This window comes from Anastrepha ludens, chromosome 2, assembly GCF_028408465.1.
Source record: "Anastrepha ludens isolate Willacy chromosome 2, idAnaLude1.1, whole genome shotgun sequence".
NCBI classification, from domain to species: Eukaryota; Metazoa; Arthropoda; class Insecta; order Diptera; family Tephritidae; genus Anastrepha; species Anastrepha ludens.
Genome location: NC_071498.1, coordinates 31118920 through 31144992, shown reverse-complemented (window position 1 = coordinate 31144992; position 26073 = coordinate 31118920). Strand labels below are relative to the sequence as shown.

The window sequence follows — 26073 nt, the reverse complement described above, 5'->3', positions numbered from 1 at the left end:
ATAAATATCAAAAAGTTACCGAAACAACCATCAGGTGACACTGACTCAACTGATTTAAGTTCGGTTTTTTTTTTTAACATTCCTACATTTTATCACCATTGTTTGTCATTTGTAAAAGTTACGCCGTCTTGAATAAATCAACCTCTGTGCGCGTATTTTCGACTTTTTATAGTTTTAAAAATATATTTGAATTTAAAACAACAACGAGTTGGTATTAAATTCCGGGTTAAAAATGGATTCATTGGAGCGAAAATCTTAGAAATATTGGGAAACTGTTTCGGCGATGATCCTCTAAGGAAAACAGCAATTTGCGAGCCCCATGAACGCTTCAGGCGAGAATGTGAGTCCATCGAGGAGGACTAACGTATTGGCAGGCCCTCGACATCGAAAACTTATGAAAACATCAATAAAGTGAAAGAAAAGTTGATCAATAACCGCAAATTAACCATCAAAGAGCTGACAGAAGCACAGAACCAACATTGCTTAGGGGTCCCTTCCGGACACTGTAGTTAAGGATAAGCGCTCGCGATGCTATCGCCAAAGACATGATTTCCAAGGATGAATCCGACCCAACATTCATCAAACGCATCATTACTGAAGACGAGACGTGGGTTTATGATTACAACACGGAATCCAGATATCTGACGAGTGAGTGGAGAACTCGGAATGAACCAAGACCAATCAACAAAGAAAATGATGTTCATGGTTTTTATGGATTAGAAGGTCAGACAGTTAATGACTATTATATGGGCGTTATTTACATGAAGTAATTCGCCAAAAAAAGAAAGGATTTATGGAAAAAAATAGTACATTTTGCACACTGATAACGCACCATGGAACAGTGCCATCATTATTTGTGAACTTTTTACCAAGAACGAAACGAATCCCATCCAACAACTATCGAATTCGGCTGATATACGAATACCATCAAATAGTAACCGAATTCAGCTGATAGGGCGCCCTGCGTGCTTTGTTTTCTGTTGAGTCAATAAACCACTACGAAGAGCGCGTTTCAACAGCCGAAGAGAAGTAATGGAGAAATCGAAGAGGCTCTGATGACTACAACGAAAATAGAGTTTCAGAAATGTTTAGAGAGCCGGATGAAACGCTGACATAACTGCGTTGCAGTTGATGGGGAATGCTTCGAAGGCGATAATTTCACTTTTGATAAATAATCTTGAATTTTGAATTTTCTGAATATATTCCGGGAACTTTTGTTTTGCCCCACTTTATTGATTTTTTGAAATCAACAAATCAATCTCTTCAATCAGACAAACTTGGGCTCTTTTTGCATTAAACTGTATAAACTTGTTGTTGTTATTGTAATAGGTTAAAACATTCTTCATACCTTTTTGGTAAATGCTGCTGGACTTATAGAAATCTGGGTCGTTAAAGTAACTAATGCCCGTTTGGCTGGGATGACTCCCTACTTATGTAAGCCCGGGTCTTTCGAGTAGCGATGATGCCCGATTATCTCGGAGACTTGCTTGCCTATGTGTATAACATATTTACTACTTGCTTACTTTTAACATAAGTTCATTTTTTTATATATATTCAACGTGCCAGTATGCGGAAACTTTTCTTCGCCTATCGCTAAAGCGTGACTTTTTCGTGACTCACATTATTTTCACAATGATGTGCAAATAAACAAAGTATGGCTTGCAAATTCTATTAACTAGAAACTTCAGTTAAGAAAGGGATAAGGTATTTGAACTTATTATTATTATTTTTTTTTTTTCTTATTTTTACTCTTTTTTATTTTTTAATTTACAGACATAGGTACCTCTGTTTTCCCCGATGGGTTAAAGAAGGGATCTGGAGTTCTCTAAATCACCCAATATTTCAGTCTCCTTTGTAATGCCGAGAACTAGTAGTGTTTGTCAAGCTAGACTTCTGTCAAACGATCCTGCGGTCACACAAAATGCTTACGGATCGCTGTTGGAAGGGAGGCATAAATATCTTTTCCGATAGTCAAGCTACGATCAAGGCCCTGTCGTCGCCATGTTGCAGCTCTTTTCTAGTCAAGTCCTGTAAGGAGGCTATCAAAAATCTCAAACATGCAGGAAATATTTTTCTTATCTGGGTTTCAGGCCATAAGAACATAGAAGGAAATAAAATTGCCGATGAGCTTGCCAAGAAGAGGCAACCGAACCGGTTTCAATTATCCCCATCTCAGTCATCGGTTGTCCTTGACCATTGTTAAAAATAAACTGCACAATTTCTTTTTTAAGAAAGTTCAGATGGAGCTATATCTTCTCGGATGTTATCTCAAAAACACTTTGGCCATAGAACGACAGACTATGGACTATGGACAGACCAGGACTTCTATGCAACCATCATTGCAGAAGCTGTGGGATCCTGCAAAGAAAGAGACCTTTGAACATTTTCTTTGCAAATGTCTGAGTTTGGCCATAAACAGCACTAGATGGCTGTAGATGGTTTTTCTTCCTTTCACTCTAATGCTACTCGTAGTGTACCCGTGGTACTCTTGCAATCTAACCTACCTTCCAACATTGCAGCTGGCTTGGCAGCTCTACATTATTTTTTATTTTGACAAACTGTTATGTAACTCCAAAGCTTTTCAAAACATACCACCTGAAAGTATGCAAAATATAAAAACCAAAATATCCAAACTTATACTTGGAAGCGCTGGCCCAAGCATGTCGCTTGTAAGCTAAGCGTGTAAAAACAAAGTTCTATGAGGTTCGCTAAACTTTTCTTGCTTTCAAGTACTATTTATTCGCTTAGCAAATAGCGGAGCCCTTTAACGAACAGAGAAGTGGTGAAACAAACACTATTAATAAACACTATTCTGATGCAGCACGGCATTGCCAAAGTGGACCTGACGGTCGTTTCCGCATACTCACCTGAAAAAAAATTGTTTGAAGTATAACAATTTTCCGGCAAACGGGTGATAGGAAACGACTATTTCACATATAATAAATACTCTAACCAAATGCCATTTCAATTAATAAATCCTTCGTATATTAAACAAATAAAAAAATGCTTCGTACTCGTAAATTGCACTTATGAGTGCCTATAAACTTATAAATATTGACAATTCAATTACTTGAGAATGTTCAAGTGCCCATTGATTAAAACTCATTTAGATTGCATGTGGCACCACTACTGGGTGTTTATTGAGGTATATTAAAATTTAATCGTAAATACATATACATATACATACATAATACTAATTACATACCCATATTCTCAATTGAAATCAGAATTATCAGTTAATAAAAATTATTGTGTGCCTGCAGTAAAATAAATGTAAAATTGACGCATTCAGCAAAATAAATCTTAAAACAACTTAAGATACTTCAAAACATTGTTATTATTATATTATTTTTTATTTTTAAATTTTTTTTTTATGAAGTGATTGTCATTTATTATTTCTTGATTATTATTTATTAATTATTAAAAAAATTTACTCAACCGAGAGCTATGAATTTTGACACTATCAGCCTGAGCCGCCTCCCAGGCACGTCAGGAGACACCTCCTCGACTACGCTGACGAACTCCAGGACAAAACTGACCGAGACCTACTGGACCGGACAGTATTCAGACAGTCAATAAACGACATTCACCGGGAGACCGTTACCACCTTCATGAACTCCCGTCCCGTGAATGCCGTAATCGGAGTCCAACCACCACCCATTGCAGATGAAGAGCTCCAGCTTCCCCGTGAGACTCGTGTAACATTGGCACAATTACGTTCTGGATATTATAGCAGGTTAAACTCCTACTTATCCAGAATTGACCCCGACATACCAAACACATGTCCGGCATGTGAAGGTACCCCGCATGACACTAACCACCTCTTCATATGCCCCCTTAATCAGACTCATCTAACCCCCCTCTCCCTCTGGACCCAACCTGTCGAAACAGCACGTTTCCTGGGCCTACCCCTAGATGAGCCAGACGAAGACGACAGATGATATACCTACACTGACAGGGCAAACTATGCTGTTAAAACAACAACAACAACAAATTTTGACACTAATCGGATTGGAGTTTTTGGGCTACTGAGAACTATTTAGTATACAACTAATGGTACAGGGTGTCCGGAGGCGGTATTAAAAAATTAAACAGAATTATTAATGATAAAAATGTATTTCTATCACTATTACAAAGAAGAAAAGTGCGGATTTTATTTTTTAAAAATTAGTTCCTCTATATCTTCTGGCCTCCGTACTCCGTACCACTCTTTGAAAACTGATGTCGAGATGCCATTAATCTGGTGAGGGATAGTTTTATTTAATGCTTGGTCGACACATATCACAGAGATGTTTTATAGGCCTTGAAATTGAAATTTGATAAAAGCGGGCCAAGAAGCACTGAGAGTAACTCCTCAAACGCCCATTGCATTCGAAGCTCTGAAAAGTTAAAGTTTTGATAGTCAAGATGGAAAGGAGAGAAGTGACAGAGAGAAAGAGATATGATACAATAGAGACAGAGATAGCTACCCCTGTGAGAGTTTTCCCGATTCTTTGACAAATCTGAAAATATCATCCAGTTGGAAAGTGCACTCATAGAGAAAATGCTCAGTGCGCGGGTGCTCAATAATTCCAATGGTGACCATATGCTAATCCCATGGGTTGTGTCTTATAATAATACCCATCACCAACCGAATGTCTTTTCTTCCAAGTTTTGAAGAAAATTTGACAGTTTTCTATTCGGCCTTGCCACAAAACACTTTGTATTTCTGCAGCGTTCCAGACCGGACCATCGCTCTTTATGTAAATTGCGCACATAATCGCTCAACCAATTCATGATTCCTGTAGAAGTGATTGCGATTAATGGCTCTGGTGCCGGAGGGTAACCGCTGATCGCTGGCCGCTGTCGGCAATTTCATTTCCTTGCACACATCGTTCATATACTTCACTTTTGAAGTAAAGTCCATAGGAGTAAGATCGGGTGACCTAGATCGTCAGGCTTATCAGTTCGTTAGGGAAGAAATCACGCTGTATTGGCATGGTGTCTCTGACCGTGTGCCCCATGGCGCCATCTTGCTGGAAGGAAGGGCGTTCTCTTATTATTGGCAGAAAATAATCGTTCAGTGTGCGCCTATAAGAGACACCGTTCACAGAAATTACTTGCCCTCGATGATTTCCAAAAAAAAACGAAAAATTGTCTAATTATTCCACTGATTGACAATGCAAACCAAACCGTCACTTTGGAACTGTTGTTGGTGGCTGATGATCTCTATTTTGATAGCCGGTGCTGTACTTTAGGTCCACAATTCTCTATCGACAGAATTGAGCGAGCTCAAACAGTTTTTCTTAAGTATGCTTACTCTTCACTGAATTTCTCTGTTCCTATCTCGTCATATAAATCCCGCTTACTTCTAAATAATCTTAAACAGCTAGAAAGTAGAAGATCGATTTTATCGCAGCCTTTTTTGTTTAATATTATCAGGGGGAAAATTGACTGTTTCTCTTCTAGAAATGATTAACTTAAAAGGTCTCTACCAGGTCTTTGCTAAATAAATATCCGTTTCATTTGAATAGGTTGAGAACAAATTATGCCTGCAATGCTCCCAAGGCGAATTTATTACAGGTGACAGCAAACACATATAAGTAAAACCCTACATGTATTTGTTGTTGCGTTTGGTCCAAGCATCACGTCAAAATCAGTAATCAAATGTAAACATACGAATGTGAACATACCAATACATACAAACAAAGCATATCATTTTGACGTAAGCCATACCTACGTCGAAAAATTCAGCTGGGTGAATGCTGTCACCTTAATAAATCCACCTTGAATGCTCCTATTGCTCGCTCTCTTCATGAACTCAATGAGATCTCGAATTCTATTGAATTTCAGTAAAAACAATTGTTTATTGATTTCAGAAAAATTCAATAAATAACAGACATTTTGCTTATTTACACTTCTAATTCAACGAAAATGTGCTTCCTCACTCCAAAAGATAGTTTTTACCATACGGCATCACTCAAACATTGTCTCGATCTGTGAATTCATTCTTTGTTTACAAGCAATTTGAAGTTGTCATACAAGCGTTGAAGATGAACCACGTAGTAAACATTTTTGGTATCTTTTTTGAGAAAAAGCTTAAAATGCAGACAGGCAATGACAAACCTGCTGACGGGCGACCGCTATTTCTGCCATGAAAAAGCTCCTCATAAAATACATCTGCCATTCGGAGTCGGCTTAAAACTGTAATTCCAGTCATTTGTGGAACAACAAAAAGACATACGCCACAAATAGAAGGTCAAACACCTAACAGAAGTATACGCCCCAATTATTTAAAGAAGTTGTGGAGATTGCAGTGAAAAAAAAACCTAATTTCATTACTTTTCAATCAATCTGCAATGATTTTTTTCAAAAATGTTTCGCTTGTTGCGTAATTCTAAATAACTTAACCTCCATGACAATTTTCAAACCACCCTACAGTAGAAACGGTACAAAAATTTGGCAACCAATGCAAAATAAACGGTGATTCATTAGTTAAGAGGCACAGATTTTACTACACGCCAAAGTCAGCCAAAGTTCTTCGTACATGCATACATAAACTTATCTATGTTACATATGTACATTTTTCGTTTTGGATTTGCGCAACTTTATCAATATTTGTCGACCAAATTAAAATCGTAAAATAAGTGATGTGAATTGCTAAAGTAAAGATCACTCGACCCGCCTATCATTGATCGAAAACCGAAAGTAAATAATGGGAATTCAATTATAGAATCAAATAACAGAAATATACAAAGCGCACACACACACACTACCACAAAAATGTGCCAGCGATTGAATGGGGTCTGGAAAATTGTACAAGTAACAAAATAAATAAAATAGTTGAAGTTTAGATCGAACTATTCTCAGTTTTTTGCTTGCATCATCCAGGAAATCGAATGCACCAAAACGATAAAAAAAAATTGCAAAGTATAAAAACAAAAGATTCAGAGGAAAAGTAAAATTCAAGCGAATACAAAATCGCTGGCGGATTTGCAAGCTCATGTATACACGCATTCATACACACATACCCACACACACTCACATACACACAAACATACACTCATACAAGGGTCACTATTGTATTAAAGTGGACCTTAGCAACCAACCGTACGAGTATTACTGTGCGTTTACAGGTTCCAGATTTGTCTCGCAATTCGCTCAGATATATTGGGTTGGGGAATAAGTTCATAGCGTTTTTATATTTTCTTTTATTTTACAACGATTTATTTGGCAAAGAGTAAGTATTCATTTGGTAGAACAATTACTGCTGTGCAATTTATGTTAATTGTATTTTTGAGTTATTAATTTTTTATTAGTTTTGAGGCTTAGAAATGGAAACCAACATTTTCTTTTTCATCGAGGTCAAAAAGCAGCCGAAGCAGCCCGGGACATTTGTGACGTGTATGGAGCATTTATTATAGGCGAGTCTCCAGCACGAAAATGTTTTGCAAAGTTCAAAAATGGCGACTTTGACGTCGATAGCACGGCCGGCAGCGGAAGGCCTTCTGAATTAGATGAAGAACGTCTCAAATCACTTTTGAGAACGGTCACCAAACCAGTCGTGAATTGGCGGCACCCAACCACCTTCATTCAAAGGGATTCACCGAAAAATTGGGAACCTGGGTGCCTCACGAGCTCAACAAAAACAACAAACAAAGAAAGTCGCCTTCAAATTGTTTCTCAGCATCTCGCTGGCCATCAAGCAACACGCCGCCATAAATAACACTTTTTGTCGCCAAGCGAGATGAAATCATGCCTATGCATCCGGGCGATACGACAAAGCCGAGAGTCAAGCCGGAGCTTCATCCAAAGAAGATCATGATATGTGTTTGTTGGGACTGGTAGGGCATGGTGCACTGGGAAATGCTCGAAAAGAATGCCACGGTCAACAAGGAGCTCTACATTGTCCAGCTTCACCGCGTGAAAGGCGCTATTCGACTGGCACTCCAAGAGTTCGAATGAGAGGTCCTTCAGCATCCGCCGTATGAGGTGTTGCGTTCGATAACAAAGATATCCTTAAAAATTGGCTCAAAAACTTCTTTGACACCAGACAATTTTTGACGGAACGGCATCAACAAATTGGTCGAGAGACGGGAAGAGGTTGTAAACAGCAATGGCGAATATAGGTATAATTAATTAATTTATTGAAATTATTTATTTATTTTTATTTTAAAAGCAACTCAAGCAAACGCAGCGCTAGCAGCAGAGGCTTTCGGCTCGCTGGTGTTGTGTGTTGGATCAGATACGACGGAGTAGGTCAGTGTCCTTTAGAAGTGTGTAAATTTTTTTTTATGTTATCTTCAGTGGCATCTTTTAAAATTAAAGAGGATCTCTGTTGCTGAAGTGGTGATTCCTTTGAGAAGCAAATCCTGGGCAGGATACCAGTAGCTGATGCACACTGGCTGTGGCTTGGCAGAAGGGGCAGGTGTTGGATATAGTACCCTGTAATAGGTGTGCGCTAGTTATTATGGTGTGCCCAATACAGAGCCTTGTTTATGGGTTAATGTGGTTGGTGGGTACCGATGATGGATAGGCAAGTTTTGTACATTTGGGGTTCATGCTCGAATAATGGTGTTTTTTAATACGACCATTCGGAAGTAATTTTGATTGTCTCTGTTCATGAATGAATCGGTATATGTCCTGGGTAGGATGACTTCGGATGGGATTGTTGGTGTAACGGAAATGTCCTTGGCAATTGTATCTGCCAGTGTGTTACCCTGGATGCCGGAGTGCCCAGGTATCCACATGATTTTGATACTGCTCCGATGGGAAATTAGTATGTTTTTAATACAGTCGATGATTTTGTTTGACTTGTGGTTTTGGATAACTGGGAAACAGGGCAAACTGTCGGAGCAAATTATGCGTTTACCCTTGCTTTTGGCGCAGTATTGAACGGCGTGAAAATCGAATAGAATGAAAATAGAAAGCCATACGTGACAACTTCCTATAATATATATATATATATATATATATATATATATATATATATATATATATATATATATATATATATATATATAGAGTGGGCCATGTAAAATTTGCTTTTTGAATCGGCTATAAAAAAAAAACTAAACAATATTTTTTCAAACTTTTTTTTTATTTTGAAGATTGAACATTGTCATTTATGAATGAAAAATAATATCGTTCAAATAACTGCCACGACTGGCTTTACAGTATGCCATTCGATCAACCCAATTTTTAAGCACATTTTCGATTGTTTGGACTCCAATTTCATGAATGGCAACTTCGATTTCGTGCTTTAAAGCATCAATCGTCTCCGGATGGTTCGCATAGCATTTGTCCTTAACGGCTCCCCACAAAAAAAGTCCAATGGGCTTAAATCACAGCTCCGAGGCGGCCAATTGATATCGGAATTCAAAAACGGTGGCCAAAAGTTCGAGTGTAACTTTGACAGTGTGACAAGACCGTCCTGTTGAAAACCAAATGTCGTCCATGTCATCCTCTTCAATTTTTGGAAACAAAAACTCGTTGAGCATGTCACGGTAACTCTCGCCATTTACTGTAACCGCGAAAGAAGAAGAAGACTCACCACTTTGGAAATAGGTTTTCAATATTTCCCAATTTTGTTCAAGCGTATAGCGTCCCATTTCGTAAATTTCGAACCTTTGAGTAAATTATGAACACATTTGACACGTCATTTGTGTTACCATTCTCAAAAAAATAGGTGGTTCAAAAAGCAAACGCTATATGGCCCACCCCGTATAATTGGCGCTTACACCTTTTTTGGTGTTTGGCCGAGCTCCTCCTCCTATTTGTGGCGTGCGTCTTGATGTTGTTCCACAAATGGTGGGGGTTTTTCTTAATTTTGGTGTTTCACCGAGATTCGAACCTACGTTCTCTCTGTGAACTCCGAATGGTAGTCACGCACCAACCCATTCGTCTACGGCGGCCACCACCTGATTTTCCTTTATCACTGAATATTTTGCCCTCCATGTTGTCGTATCGAGACGGAAGGCCCGATTCGGCAAGAATAGCCTTTATGAGCGTTGTCGGAAATGCGCGTAGGGATCTGCGCACTGCGGCATGGTAGGGGGAAGCAAGCTTCTTTAGATTTTGTTTGGCGAGTAATCCATAAACAGCTTGATGGTTGATAGGATGAGGGCTTTTACATGGGCATGATATAATTATTGTGGTTTGCTTAAATCAAAGTCTTCGGTGAAAACGCTACGAACTTATTCCCCAGCCTAATAGCAAAGTAATGTACCCGCACTTAATTCTAAGATCAATTAATAGGCTCATTTCGCATATTATTGGTTTCAGAAATACCTCTTTCTGTCGTAAAACATGCAATGGAACCTAAGGGTTAGCTAACTCCGTGCAGTTTATGCTGTTAATGACAATGTGAAGAAGAAAGGAGAAGCGCACACTCTCTTAAATCTTTCATGTTTTTAGGTCGAACTAGTGAGTTGCTATCCAGTCTGCAATCGCATGAAACAAAATAATGTGTGTTGGCGTATGCAGCAATAAACTACTTAACGGTGTTTATGAACAATTTATTCATACTCATTAGGCTACCAGTATAATTACTCACCATTGTATATATACCATACATACATATATATATGTGTGTATACTAATGTAAATAAGATGCACAGGTATTTCGTTAAATAATCTTTCCAATAGAACTGGTAATCTCGTAAAGTTTCTTTTTTTGGGTTTTTTTTATAAATTTTCTTACATAAATTGATTGGATGCAAATTGCAAAAATGTTGCAAAAGAATCCTGATTTGAAAGTGCTTGAGAGCTCCCAATAAATAATAAAATATGCATTTATACAAGAAAACCCCATTGCATTCGTAGGCTTGTTCGAGCTTTTAAATCATCCGAACCCGGAAATTAATTCATATTAAATTACCAAGTGCACGATTACACGTAACCGGATATTGAAGTTATGACATCTCCAAGAAGCGAGACAAACGGCAGTGCGAAATTGAAAAACAAAATCACATTTAGTTAAAAAAAAAAATTTATTATTGTAGAATTAAAAATAAGTAAAAAATCACATAAAGTTAAAATCCATTTTTATTAGAATTTTTTTGTTTTGCTATTTGTTAGATAAAGCTTTTGAGGGTACATTTATTCCATTTTTGCAATGTAAATAAATACTTTTTATTACTTATGTTATTAGCGCATAAGTCGTTTTTCCCCCTGCTAATCAACCCTAATTAGAAAAACCTTCTCGTTCCCACGACAGTCGGTTCTACGTTACCGGAACGACCCGGATTTATATCTGTACAAGGGCTATCACTTCAGCAGCATTCCCCATATACATATGTATGGGGGTATATTCAGAAACGCATTATAAATGCGCAGTAATTGCAGCGCTGGCAGCTCTGCCTATGTGACAAGTGTTGCAATTGATAGATTGGCAGTATTAAAATTTTTCCAGCAAATAATGCGCGACGTTTGATACAAAAATGGCGTTTTGGAACGCGATGCATTTGCAGTACTGCATTTCTGAACGCATTGCCAACACTGCAAAAGTACGTTGCGCATTATAATGCGTTATTGAATATACCCTGGAAAATGTTTATGCTGCTACAACAACAACAACAAGAAACCCCTTCTCTACTTAATCCTTTTAACGCAGAGTGGGCCTCTCTTTTCTTTTGCCATTTGTATCCTTGTCCTTGTCAAGCTCATCATTCAATTAATTTATTGCATTATTCAAGCCTATATTGCAATAATCAAGCCACTATGGATGCCATACGGCCAGACTTATTGAAAAGAGTAGTCAAAAATTGGGTTGATTGAATGGACTATGTAACTCGTAGCCCCGACGGACATATGCCGGATATCATATCAAAAAACAAGGGCCAAGAAATTATCTACCAGATAACAATAAAAAAATGCATTCCAACAATATTTTGTCTATCATTTTAAGTCCTCAAGCTCTTAAAAAAACACCCGATACAAACGCGTGCATCACTCTCCACACAAAAAAAAAACAAAAACAACATAGTACTTTCTTCCATCGAATTATATGAAATATATGTATATATAATTGGCGCGTACACCCTTTTTGGGTATTTGGCCGAGCTCCTCCTCCTATTCGTGGTGTGGGTCTTGATGTTGTTCCACAAATGGGGGGACCTCCCGTTTTCAAGACGACTCCGAACGGCAGATATTTTATGAGGAGCTTTTTCATGGCAGAAATACACTCGGAGGTTTGCCGCTGTCTGCCGAGGGGCGAACGGTATTAGTCACACACCAACGCTACGGCGACCAACACTTATACCAACAGTGAAATTTCCCCATGCGGTGACTGCAGATAGGCCCGATTGCTGTGAATGCCGTTCGGTTGACGAACTTTGATCTTCTTCACTCAAGTTTTCCTATTTACTTTTTTATTCCTATTCACCTTTTTATCCACAATTTTGCGCAATGTAGCATATTTTGCACAGCTTTGCCATTTTCAGAGACGTCATCGAACTGGGACGGATGCCAAAAAATCAAATCACTGCTAAAAAAAAACTAAAACTTAAAAGACCCCGTGCATAATAAATGTTTGCAACATAACTTTATAAAAATTATTTTTAATTTGCGATTCGCTAAAAAAAAATTTTTATAGCATATGAAATTATAGAAAAACTATAGAAAATAATATTCATGTATTTATACATATTAATTAGTGTCAGAAATAAATTTATGCTAAAAAAGTGAAAGAACTTATGCCTTTTTTCTTAGTCAATTTTCCTACATTTGTATGCATAAAATTCTATAAATTCACATAAATGAAATAAAGCTTTTAATTATGATTAATTAGCATAAATTTCGCACTTGGCTCATTGAGAAAATATGTATAATCAAACACATATACATGTACTTATGTATTCATGTACATACCATACATATGTATGCATGTATGTATGTTTGCGTAATTGCCGCGCAATGACTGGCGAAAAATTCCATTTCTTATCGAATTGAGTAATCCCAACGCATTCTGGCACGCCACAAGCATGAGTTATCCAATGATGAAATACGCTTGGAATACGTGGAAAATTTGGTTACAAATACTTTTGCAATTCAGCATTTGTTATTATCTACATGCTATAGATGTGCGGCCCAAAGCTGTCAAGATTGTATGCTTCACGATATTCTTATAATTATGGGAATGGAAAATCGTATATGTACACATACATATGTATGTGTATTATGCAGACTGTAAATCAACACCCCTTCAAATATATGTACCTACTTCTTCATAGAACGACAATTACTTCACGGCAAATTATTTTTTGCATGAGTTGCAACTATTATTTAATTATGAGAAATAATTTTGCAACGCCACTTCAGATACAATAAAATTTACAGAATTTTTTCAATGCTTTGAAACATTTTTTATATCCGCTTCTGGTATCGTCTTGAAAGCTGTCAGTGAAGAAAATGTCACAAAGAATCAAAATTAGTAACTACGCTAACCGTGCGAGCGATCATACAAACAATGTTTACTCAATGCGAAGGTGTTTTGTCTTCGGGCAGCATACGGGAATTGTTTTTCCTGAGTTCTGAGGGCAATACAGCTAAGTTAAGAAGTTTATTTCTAATAATTCCATTAATTTACGTATTTTTATCCTGGTGCAAGACTTTTCAAAAATTAAATGCCTAAACGAAATATAATGTCTAGCCTGTTTTTTGTTTTATAAGGGAGGAGAAATCAAAATGTCAGAAACATTACCACTAACACTATAACAGTCCTCCTTCTCCTCGTCTGCCCTTTTGCCCCAGTTACTCGAATACAGTTGAGAGCGCAAAACATGTGCCCTTCCACTGCCAACGGTTCAGTGAAAAACGAACAGTGCTGGAGAAGCCATTCGAACATCCGACATCTCATACAAGATTTGTTCGGAATATGTGCCATTGTTAAATGAGACGTGATGAGGCTCAATCACATTGATTGGGAAAGGAAAGCCCGGAAACGACACCAGAAGTTGCAACAACTTTAAATACTCAAAAGTATTTACTAATTTAAGCTCATTAAAAGTTGTTTATGAAATCAAAAATTTGCCTGTAAGCCTATTTTTAACTAGACAAATGTAGCATTACGCACATAGCACCAATATTTTGGCCATAAACAATTTCGAGAACTGGTTGATTCCGCAGGTCAAGTGTATAGAGTTCATAGGAAAAGCTATCAGCTCGTCCTTGGCAGTAAGTGATCACTATGCTGATGCAATTGAGGAGTCAAAACGCAATTATAATATTTCCAAAGTGCTGACAACAATAAAAGCAGGCCCTCACCCTCCTGTAGCCCTAAAATTTTATAGTAGCCAAATAGAGTATTGTGGAACTAAGACTACTTTAGCAAGCAAAACAACAATGAGAAAAATTACAACTTTTTAAAACTCTTTTCTTCGTAGAAGTTCTTCTATGTGCTAACGCACAAGCGCCCTGCAACTGAGAGAGGAATGTAGCTCACTGCAAAGAAATAATAAGGCTAAAACAATTCAATGTTAAAATATATGTACGACACAATTGTCAATAATACTGCCACGAAATCCAGCAACATCTGTGTATTTAAAAAAAATTCCAGACGTTTTTAGCAACACCAAGATTGGTGATACTTTCAAGGCTATATAGAAGAAAGCGTACGCGTTAACACGCGCACCCTCCCCGACGTTAAGCGCAAGGTAACCACAGCAGAAGTTAGAGCTACCTCTGCACAAAAATTACATAAATTTTTAGCTGATGGCTGTGATGCTTTTGCTGCTGATGTTTCGGTCTTGACTAACTCGGTTGCGGTTCGCTGGGGAGTCTGGCATCAGAGCAAAAAAGAAAGTTTTTGTTTTAAAGTACAATGTCACACATTCATTTTTAATTTACGAGAAATCGCTTTCAAAGAGGAAAATATCAAAAAAGTATGGGAATGCAAACCCAATAACAATTTGCAAATTTTACGACCTTGCATTCTCCCCGCAAAATGATGTCATTTTGCTCTCTCACTCTCCCCTACTTTGCCAGATTTTTGGATACATGAACACCAAAGCTTAAAATTTTGTTACAAATTATTTGCTTTATAAATAGACTTATTAATATAGCTTGTCAGGCACGCGCGGACAAAGTTATTATCTTCTCGGACAGCCAAACAGCCTGCAAGCTCTTAAAAAACAAGCGCTCCAGCAATCACTATATCGCTCTGTTCCACGCGAAGCTCTCTGAGTTTGAATTCTCATGTGGTCTCCGTGCCAATCTGGTATACCGTTTAAAGAAAAGGTAGATCAAATAGCAAAAGAAGCAGTAGATAATGACACTGTCATCGAAGTTGAATACACTGTCGAAGAAGCTGTGAAAATCATTCGCTCATAACATTTCCTTTGAATGACACGATGGATTTCTATCATCGGCGAGTAATCGCCCTAACCTTTTTACACAAATTTTCACATAGTTACAAGCAAATAACTGGTTGAAAAATTTTAAGCTCGATTTAAAAATGATATCAACCGATTATTGGTTGGCCACACTTACGATGGCAGTTAAATTTGCATGATTCGTGTCATCGATTCGGGGCAATGTGAGTGCGGAGAGGTAAACTCTTATACACACCAAGTTTCACATTGTGTCAGACGTAATCCAATAAGGAGTAAATATAAACTATTCGATTACTATAAAGACTTTAAATTAACGTGATCACATGCAAATGAAAAGTAAACAATAAATTTGCTTTCGTTTATTAAAGAAGCTAACATTGAATTTTATTGCCTTATATCTTAAATTTAATAATAATAGTAATAATAATAAAATATTTAAAAAAACCAAGGTTTACATTTTCAAACAATTTTAAATAAAATTGCAACATCATCATTTATTTATTGTTTAATGTTTGAAAAAATTAGAAATATAAAATAATAACAATAATAAACTCAACCCGCACGAGAGTCACACTCCGCTTAACGTATGCATCACATTTGTAGAAGTAAGCCAACGCCAATCATGTATTAAGTGAGTATTAAATGCGACTCTCTTGATTATAAAAAGATGATCCCAAATATTAATGGAATGAGAATTAGAGACTTGGTGTGGGAGTCGAAATAATTTCCGTACCAGATCGTTTATTGATTGCTCTAAACGTCGTTAAACCTCGTGTAAACGATTATTAAGACTTGACAACAGTTTTACGAAACTGTAAATTTACTTGGTTTACATGATTTACGAAGCATTTAAGCGTTTAGATGAATAGCCTCAAATAATTTGTGATTTTGCAGATTCTAATTTGATTCTGTCTATGACATTTTTTGCGTGCATTTGTATATGTAAATGCATAAATGTTTTAGTGACCTTTTGAAAATACAAAGTAAATACTAATTTATATTTTTCATAAATTGAATTTAAATGAAATCCAGCAAATCTGACCTATGCTGAACTCGGCGATAAAATACAACATTAACGCAGTGAAACGTTCTCTGTTCATGATTGTATATGTATGTATGTGAATGCATTTATATTTTATGCAAACAAATTGTATGTATGTACATAGCTACATACATAAATACATGCATGCATATAATATTACCTCACTGGCTAAGTATTTCGTTGAAGGTAAATTTATTGAAATTCAATTTGTTAGGTAACAGTCATAATTTTGTTTTAAAAAATATTAGACTGGAAAGTGAAGAAAGGAAAAGGAAAGTACTATTATATATATATCGGAATATATATATAATTATTAATATATATATTAAAACATTTTTGGTCGAGCCCCTAGTCCAATTTGTGGTGCGTGTTTTTATGTTATTCCACAAATGGAGGGGAAATACACTCGGAGGTTTTCAATTGTCAGCCAAGGGATCATAGATAACTAGATGTGAAACTTATTCATTTTGAGAGAGAGCGCGCCCATGAGGACGTTTCAAAACTTGGTAGCACTCACACATTATGGGATTTTGAACAGCTGATAGGCGAAATGGCTGGCTACCAGAAGAAACGCGCCAAAAATAATTGACGAAAACAGTTCCTTTTTTCATAGTGGAGAAATGACGCGTTGAAATGTTTATAATTATTTGTCTTTAAATTAATTCAATTGAAACGTAATAATTTAAATTGAAGGGAGTTTTAGAATTTTTCAAAGCCTTTTATATCCTTTTCAACTTCTACTTTAATTAGTCTTATGCACATATGCATATGAATACATTTTACTCGTACATACATGTACTTTTATTGAAATCTGTATGTTGGTTTATGTCTGTAAATTGGTATATACGTAAATATTCTATGAGTGAAAAGCGTAGGTAAGGGAATTTAATTTGAGTTTGAGTTATTTTACGAAGATTAAAAGTAATCTGCTTTAACTTATTCAGTTCGTTGTTTGAGAATTTTTGTTTTTTGTTACCCACTTTCTGTGTTATATTAAAAAATCGCAATAAGTCATGTTTTTAATTATAACTTAGGTTTTTCGGGTTCATAACTTTATTATTATTAAATTACTTATGAATATCCGTTTTAAATAATTTCATTTACATATAAATTTTAAAATTTTTTGCTTATTTATGTACATATTTCATACGGATTGTGCTTATTTTTAGTATATGTTGGGGGTTACGAGTGATATAAGGCTATTGGGCAACCGCACACTAAATACTAACCTCAATGGTGGTATGGAAACTAAAAATTCCAGACCTTTGGTTCAAAAATACCCAATTCATGTTTCTACCGGTGTGGCAATATTGGAAAATGTTATAAAAAATGCACATTTTTCAGCGCTCTCACGAGAAAAAGAGTTTCACATCTAGTCATCTATGCAAGGGATAACGGCTATTAGAAAAAACTGTTTCCATCATTTCATGTTTTGTACACGGAAATTCAAACCCGAGCATTTCCGAAGAGTAGTCACGCAATAGGGTTGTTTTTTTTTTGCCAAAATTACGAAATATATGATTCTATTACTCTGATGATTAATTTTTATTTACTTTATTTATTATTTTATTTGTATATAAGAGTAATAGTTATAAATAACCAATACACTGAAATTTAATAAGAGGGCTGGCTACTAAGGCCTTCGGCTCATCATTTATTTTAATACTTTAGTAATGAAAATTTTGCAAACTTTTTTTTTTTTTTTTTTATTTTATTGTTTTTTGCTTGATAGAAAGTTATTAAATTTATGAAACTTAATGGTGAATTAAATTTTTTCACTTATCCTATAAGTTAATAATCAATAATAACTAGCAATATTTAATCAGAACGAAGAAAATAAAAAAGGATAATTATTTGGCATTAAAATAAGTACATTTGATTATTAGTTAATTAATTTTTCGGTTTGTTATATAGAATATAAAATTAGATATAGCAGGCGAAAAAAAAATCTTGGGAGTGGCACAAAAATAAATTTCAAGAAAGTTAAGCTTAAAAATATATTAAAAATATTAAAAAATGAAACAAATTACCTTCGTTTTTTTGAATATTTTTAGTTTAAATAATCACTATTATTTTTTGATGACTTCAAAAAAAAAATCAATTATCATTGGAATAATAATCTCACCCAGTACTTTATTTATGTACTTTAATTATGTTTTATTATTACTTAATTACGTTTTCGGCTTGTGTCGAGTATTATTATATTTTGATTATTACTTAATTAATTTTTCATTATATAAAATACATATAAAATTAGATACAGTAGGCGAAACAAATATCTTGGGAATGGCAAATAAATTATATTAAAAATAATATAAACTAAACAAGATTTACTAGTTTTGTTTTTTGGGAGTTTCACTTTTAAGTTTAAATAAATTATTAATTGTTAAACAACATATCCCATTAATAATCATTATAATACTGTTTATTTTTTCTAATTCGTTTGCTTAAGAATAATAAACATTTAAAGAGTTTTTTTTATTTCCGATAACATAGCACTAGCAAAAAAACTTTTGGAAACTGAGTATGCAAACATTTTTAGTAAAGTTTTTTATATATAATACATAAATAAAAAATTTATAATCAAAAATAAAAAATATAAGATCATAAATAAAAATTCAGAAACGTACGTCAATCTGCAGTGAAAAATATCAAGAATTTTAAATTAAATTAATAATTAAAATTTTTTATTTACAAAATGTTATAACAATAAAACTTTTTTGTTTTTGCGCTAGAAATATTTGTAGTAAGATTTCTTAACTAAAAAATTTATTTCAGGAACTATTTTTGTAGGTTATGCATGACATACATAGTTTCTATAGTTTTAGTCAAAAACCCCTCCATCTGGGCCCAATCTGCTGAAAGAGCCTACTGTTAGATGAGTTAGACGATGACGACCGGTGATATACCTTAACTGACAGAGCTTGTATTACAGCTATAATAACAACATACCGATCGGTGACTACACCTGCACTGGCAGGACTTAGTAAACTGCTACAAAAACAACATCTCCACAAAATTCAACTTCCTAGTATTTTTAGAACTTTGGACTCGGAGCGAAACAGCCACTCCACCGTCCGCTGTTCGTTACGAAGAATTTAATTTATTTAATGTATTTTTTTTATTTATTTTTAATATTTAATAACTAACAGTGCAAAAAGAACGTGCCCCACTCATGCATGCATTCACTTTTCACAGGTCTCTCTACGAGCAAGCCATTTGCACTTCCAATTAACCTCATACCATGGCACACACCCTGACCATCCCTAATCAGTGTCTGAAATTACAAAACACATGTATGTATTGTATATATGTGTGTACACATTTATGTATAAGAAAAGAATAAATAATATAATAAGAAAAATGTGTTTTTATATGCACATGTATGTATATAAATATAAAGCAAATATGCAATGCATTTATGTAATATTAAATACGAGTCCAATGAATTGAAGTAATTCAAAGCAATTGAACGTCTGTTTGACGTCTATTACTTAAATATAACTGTAACCATTTACTAATATATATATTTACCTATTTTATTTAAGCTACTTCTATTCGCTGCACTTAATTCTGTTGTTGGCAAGCTCGTTCACTACTCCGCTTCTTCTTACATTAATTCAATTACACGCAGTTGAAGTTTTTTATGGCTAACACTTTTCCAATTAATTTGCAATCACTTATGAGTAAACACTTTTTTTTATTTTTCGCTAATATTATTTTCTTTGCAATCAGCACTTTGCTCACTTTGAACTCTACATAAATTCGAGCTCTAGCATATTATTCTTTGCATTTTCGTTGGGCTTTCGCTTTCACAGACGCGCCCCTACACTAAACACATGTATATATATGTATGTGTGTGAAGATTTTGTTTTGTTACTCTTATATGCCGTGTTCTGCCAGCTGTCCTCAGCTCACCACACCCTACTTTACCAAGCAACCTTTTCTTACCTGATACTACCGGCTATAAAATATTATATGTGGAAGCATTAAAGAAGAGCGGCCGAGTCTAACAAGAACGCCAATATTGCTACTGTGTATTTATCAATACATACATACATACGCATTATTTGTATGTATATAACATATATTCAAATTATATTCACTGATTCGACTTATTCTATGCTGGCACTGCTGTTGGTAGCGGCTTTTAGATTTCCATTTGCGGTAATTTTTTGCATTTGCATAAAGCGAAAATTACTTCAGACTCCCAAAATATCCCTATGGCCTTGGCTAAGTAAAACACTTTAACACAATTTTCCACAAAAGAAAACCACACAACAACAACATATGCGCAACTTAGTATCCCCTTAATACATTATGTGCGAGTAGCAACCGTAGTTCGGCCAATTTCAAATTGTATTATAGCACAAATCTGCAGTAGCAGAATTGTTTAGTCTTACTCTAATTTTAGCGATTTTCCTTCAGCTTCTCTATATAGTTTGGCTTTGCTCAATCAATTGCGTTACTTGTTATACAATGAATGCATTTTATTGAACTTTACAGTTTTCTGCAAATACAAATGATTTTGTCATATTTGCGCGTTACGTATGTAGGTTCATATACAAGGCTGTATGTACATACATAGCACGCACGATGCGCCACAGTTATTTAGAAGGCACAGACCGAAGGCGCAGACCGAGAACCACTGACGGCACAATGGAAATTGCTTTTGGCAACCGACCCGGCAACTGTTATGTACTCCTACGAGTATTGGTATTTACGCATACACATGCATACATTAATACATACATATGTATGTATGTTAAGTATGTGCATAACTGAAAAGAGTCGCCGTTATTTATTCGAATTTGTTATATATTTACTTCATGATACATCAATAACTGTCAAAAATTAAACTAAACTCGTGGTGCCTCATTATTTCCGTTTCCCCTTCCGTAAGCACTAAAATTTTTACACCACTCGCATGCACATAAATGCCATATGTATGTGTGAGGGTTCTTTGCACAAAATTTTGCATGCATCAAAGCAGCACAAAAAATAATGCAAGTAATCAAAGACATACATAGGTACGTAACTGTGCTATTCTTATTTTAGCAGTTTTTCGAATTTTACCGCGTACACATGCTGCCGGCAGCCACACACAGAGAATACTGAAAGAGAAATACTCGTCTAACCGAAAACGAAGCAGCCCCATTGCCGGTAGGTACATAGTTCCATCAGCGGAAACAACTGTAGAGCCAGTGTGATCCAATGCACAGTGGTGTATGAATGGCGAAAGTGTGAAAATAATTTGCTATATTTTATTTGTTTTATTTTCTAATTATATGTTTACATACATACGAGTATACATGAGTTCATAGAAGCAAAAGTTGAGGTAACTTACAGAAAATTTAAGTTTATTTATTCAATTATTTTTATTTATTTTTCAACATACTCCGGAATAAGCGAATTGCCATTCTGAGAGACAATCACGCAACATTCAAGCTTGTACGGGGTACGCTACACTAGACAGGGCTACCTTATAGGGGCGGCAACCCTTGGTCGGGAAAAACCCGAGTCATTCTGATAACCGGCTGCCATGGGAATGACATTCAACCCGTTGTCATCCTTTGAAGTTAATACATCGCGAAATTGAATTGGCTAGAAATGTCCAATTGCACACGACTCATGTGGGTCCCAAGACACAGGGGTGGTAACTTGGAGCGAACTTGCGGATATATTAGCTAGGGAAGCTCCCACTTCGTTATAAATAGCACCCGGGGCCTTCCTTGCTATGGGACAAGACAGCATCAAGGAAAACCTTAGAAACGTAGACCTAAAACAAAAAGACGTTAGCTGGCGCCAAGTGAAGGTACTTGCTAGGGTGTTAAATCAAAAGAGCATATGGCAACTCATAACCCTCCCTAAGGACAAAGTGAGAGTGACTCCTGTGCTTTCTGAAACTCCAGCACACCTTCTTCTCGAATGAGATGCAATAGCAGGAGGAAGGATAAGATATATCGGCGTGTGCGCGCGGAAGTAAGAAACATACGCTCAGCCCGACCCAGTTCTATCTTATGGAGTTAGGGGTAGTCAGAATTTTCAAAAAAATGGATTTGTTTTTTGCATTTTCTTAAAGTATTTATAATATCTTAAAAATATTGTATGAAAATTTGAAGAGAATCCGACAAGTACTTTTAGAGTTATTCTCAATTAACAAAAGGCGCTCGAGCGCTCCGGAATCGATAGCAAAACTTTAAATGCGTTTTTCTCAAAACTATGTTTTTTAAACTGGTGATCAATGTAACTTAAAACCCGCTTGGTAGATTTCAATAAAATTTATACTGCTTTTGAAAAACATTAAAAACTCGTGCCTGATCGAAGGACTCTTTTTCTCTAAAAAATTTACAAAATAAACAATTAATTGTCGGTTTTTTTTCTCGAAAATTTGAAAAATATTTACTGAGGCAGCCAAATTGTTAATTTTGGAAAAAATCTTCGATCAGGACCAAGATTATCTATTAAGAAAACTAATTTTTCTTGTCCGATTTATTTTAGATGAATCTCCAAGGACTTGTGATGAACACCTCAAGGGTCCAGAGAAACGAGCGCCACACAAACAGCGATAACTTTTACAATTATTAGTTTTTTTTTTTAATTTGCTAAAGTCAACTCGAAAAATGATGTATTAATGCCATGTTTTTATTTTTGTAAAATAAACAATTGACTAGCAAAAAAAACTAATTGAAAATCATCATTTTTTCGTGCCTCTGACTACCCCTAGGTTTACTAAGGCAACTGGCTTCGGATGAGATACGGTGAAGAGTGGAGGACACGAAAGACTATGAGTTCGACGAACAAATCTCATTTTTTTTCATTCATTCATTCAACATACTCTGCTTTTAGCAAGATACACGTCAGTCAAAATTTCTAAAATTTTTGATACCCCCAAGCAATAAAACGTTTCCAAATGTTTCTTTCACTGATAACCTATTCATTCAACCCACATCTCCTGCCGTCGAGTCATTTTTGTTACAATCAGCGAAAAGGGAAATGAGTTGCCGAAAAACGGCTATACGGATATTTCCATGGTCGAATAAAGAACCTCATTTCATAAAAGAGCATCGAAGCTACAGTAATTGACGGACCACGGTTTTTCAAGAGAATATGCTCGATGCAGGAGCAATCCCTAACTTATTTCATTCGATATTGACATTTCTACTACAGACTTGTAGGCCGGCGAATAGTCCTGGGCGAGGTGAACGCCGGCAAAGGCTGACGTTTTTTCCATAAAATGCGGTATTGATCATTTTACAGTTTTCAAAGTTGTTAGTGCGAATGAGCCCACGCGGATTCAGCTTCGATAGCTTGTTCTTATCATCGGCGCATGCAACCGTCATCACCACTTATGTCCGAAACCAGAACAAGCTCTCCCAGTCGCTGTTGTTGTTATTGTGGTTCTATCAGTTTACAAAGTCCTGTAAATCGCAGTCAATTCATCGATCTCTCGTTGTCATCAATCTCATCCATCGGTAAGGCCAGAAAACATAAAGAAACATAGTGTCGATGGAGTGAGTCCAGAGAGAGAGGGGTGTTAAGATGATATATGAATAGGTGGTTAGGTGCCGGTTCATCCATTTGTGGAGAAACATCAAGATCACGCCACCTGCTAGAATATATACCTGGAACGTAATTGCGCAGGAGTTACGCCGGTTTCACGAAGCAGCTGAAGATCTTGGTCTGCAATGAACTGATTTGACTTCGCGTATGCCGTTCGGAGAGCGAGAGTTCATTTATATGTCTGTATACTGGAAGGTCAAGTGATTGTCGTATGTTGTTCTGTATCTCCACATTTAGGTGATGTACATGCCTCCTGATAGGCGGCTCAGTCTCCTGTAAGCGTCTACAGAGTGGGTTGTGTCATCTACTCATCATAGTAAATACCACATCCAAACCCAGTTCCCTTAATATACCTAAGATAGAACTTAACGTACATATATGTGCCTTTCTTCCGGCCCCATCCGTCCGAGATATTTCATCCTTCTCTATAGGGAGGGTTAATACGGTAACACCCGAGCAGGAACTACTGCTGAACATAATTTTATGCTCCTTGATAGGAAACATAAATGCTTCACTGTGCAGGTGATGTATCAGGGACATCAGAAGGGGCTTCTCATTGCCATCCTCAATGCACTATTTTGGCAGGTCTGTCTATTTTTGCAGCTCTTCGTACACTGAGTATCACTAGTCTCTAGCGACTAAGATTTAGGCCACTATAGAAATTTTAAAATTTATTAATTGGAATAAGTAATCTTGAAAGATGTCCTAATGCCTTAAAAATGTAATCTAAAATTACTTATATCTTAATTTTTCTCATCCCCATTAGAACCGTATCGCAGCTTTAAAGGTTTCTTCTCGTAACTACATTTTTCAAGTTGTCCGTACTAATAACTGAAAATTTTTGACCAATGGACTTGAAAGTTTAACTGTATATTCACCATTAAACTATACATAGACAAAATTTTTTGCTCAGAAAATCCTGCTTAGATTGATAAGACTTTTGGAGTCGTCCCCAATATCATTTAACGGCAGTCCTACGAAGCGAACAATTTTGACGGTGTGGGATCAGAGCCCTGATATCACGAGACAGCTGAAGCTCTTCGTATGCAATAGGACTCCGATTACGGCATTCGGAGACGAGAGTTTGTAAAAGTAGTGACGTACACTCGAAGAAGGTTATTCAAGGGCTATCTGTATTTCGCGCAATCCAGTAGTTGTTCTTTATATGTCCTTACGGTAGTATACAGGCGGAAACTGCTTGCTGAGCTTTGGTGTTATGTCACATAATGTAGATGGTGTTCAGGGGGCATAAGAAGGCATCCCGTCGCAGTCCTGAGTGCGGTGCTCTGACAAATCTGTAGCTTCTTTCACTGAATCCTACGTAGTCTCAGAAAAATCCGTCGGTCGGCTTAAATGTCGTTTCTTTGACGTTGCCCAAAGTGCTATCAACCAGCAACAGCTGGTTCTACGTACCGGAAAGGCTTTCTCACTTACTTAGATGGCACTAAAACCATATGTCGGTTTGAGCCGTATCTAAAACATTGCTACATTTAGCTCGGTTCGCTGCAGTTGGCGACATCGATTTCTATCAGGTTCTGGGCCTCGCTTGGTCTCCCCAACGTAGATTAGGTATTCCTCTTCCTCGTCGTTCACCAGTGAGTTGCCTCTCGAAGGACTGCCGTGCCGAAGCACTTTCGTTCATTCTCGAGACATGGCCAATCCAGCGAAGCTACCATATGTTAATACACTTCACAATGTCCACATCGCTCATACAGCTCGCTATTTCATCGGATGCGAAACTCATTCTAGCCAACGCGAATAGAACAAAGATTTTTCAGAGAATTTTTCGCTTCAACACTCCCAGTGCACCCTCATCAGCTGTCGTCATCGTCCAAGATTCTGCGCCATATAGAAGGGCGGATCGCCAATGGCTATCGCCGCAGTAAATTAACTCTGCGAATTTCACCCCTTCTCTATCGGCTTTCGAGAAAATCATCAGTTAGGTTGCTCCAAACTCTTTTGTTTACGGCTGGCATTAAACTTAAACGTGGACCCGAAGTATATTTCTTTTGCTTTTACCAAAAACAGCTCCACATGAACTCAAGAACGGTTAGATGCAATCAGTGCAATGGGTGGCGGCGTCTTAAGACTCACAGAGAGTGAGCCACACACGTTTATAGTTACATGCTACTCTCGCCATCAGGCGCTCTCGGGTTC

At 36.4% G+C, this 26073-nt stretch overlaps 1 protein-coding gene across 17 annotated transcripts in view; it reads right to left on the bottom strand.

The window, feature by feature from the left end:
• Positions 1-21473, bottom strand: part of LOC128867611 (probable multidrug resistance-associated protein lethal(2)03659) — a 58206-nt gene extending 36733 nt beyond the window's left edge. The window contains exons 1-4 of one of the 17 annotated variants that reach the window (XM_054109046.1): positions 21380-21453; positions 21180-21258; positions 20757-20863; positions 19888-20184 (exon numbers count right to left, since the gene is read on the bottom strand). The gene's annotated coding sequence lies outside the window, so the exon portion shown is untranslated. The other 16 variants (XM_054109023.1, XM_054109062.1, XM_054109133.1 and 13 more) reach the window with 16 other exon arrangements.
• Positions 21474-26073: the final 4600 nt, after the last annotated feature.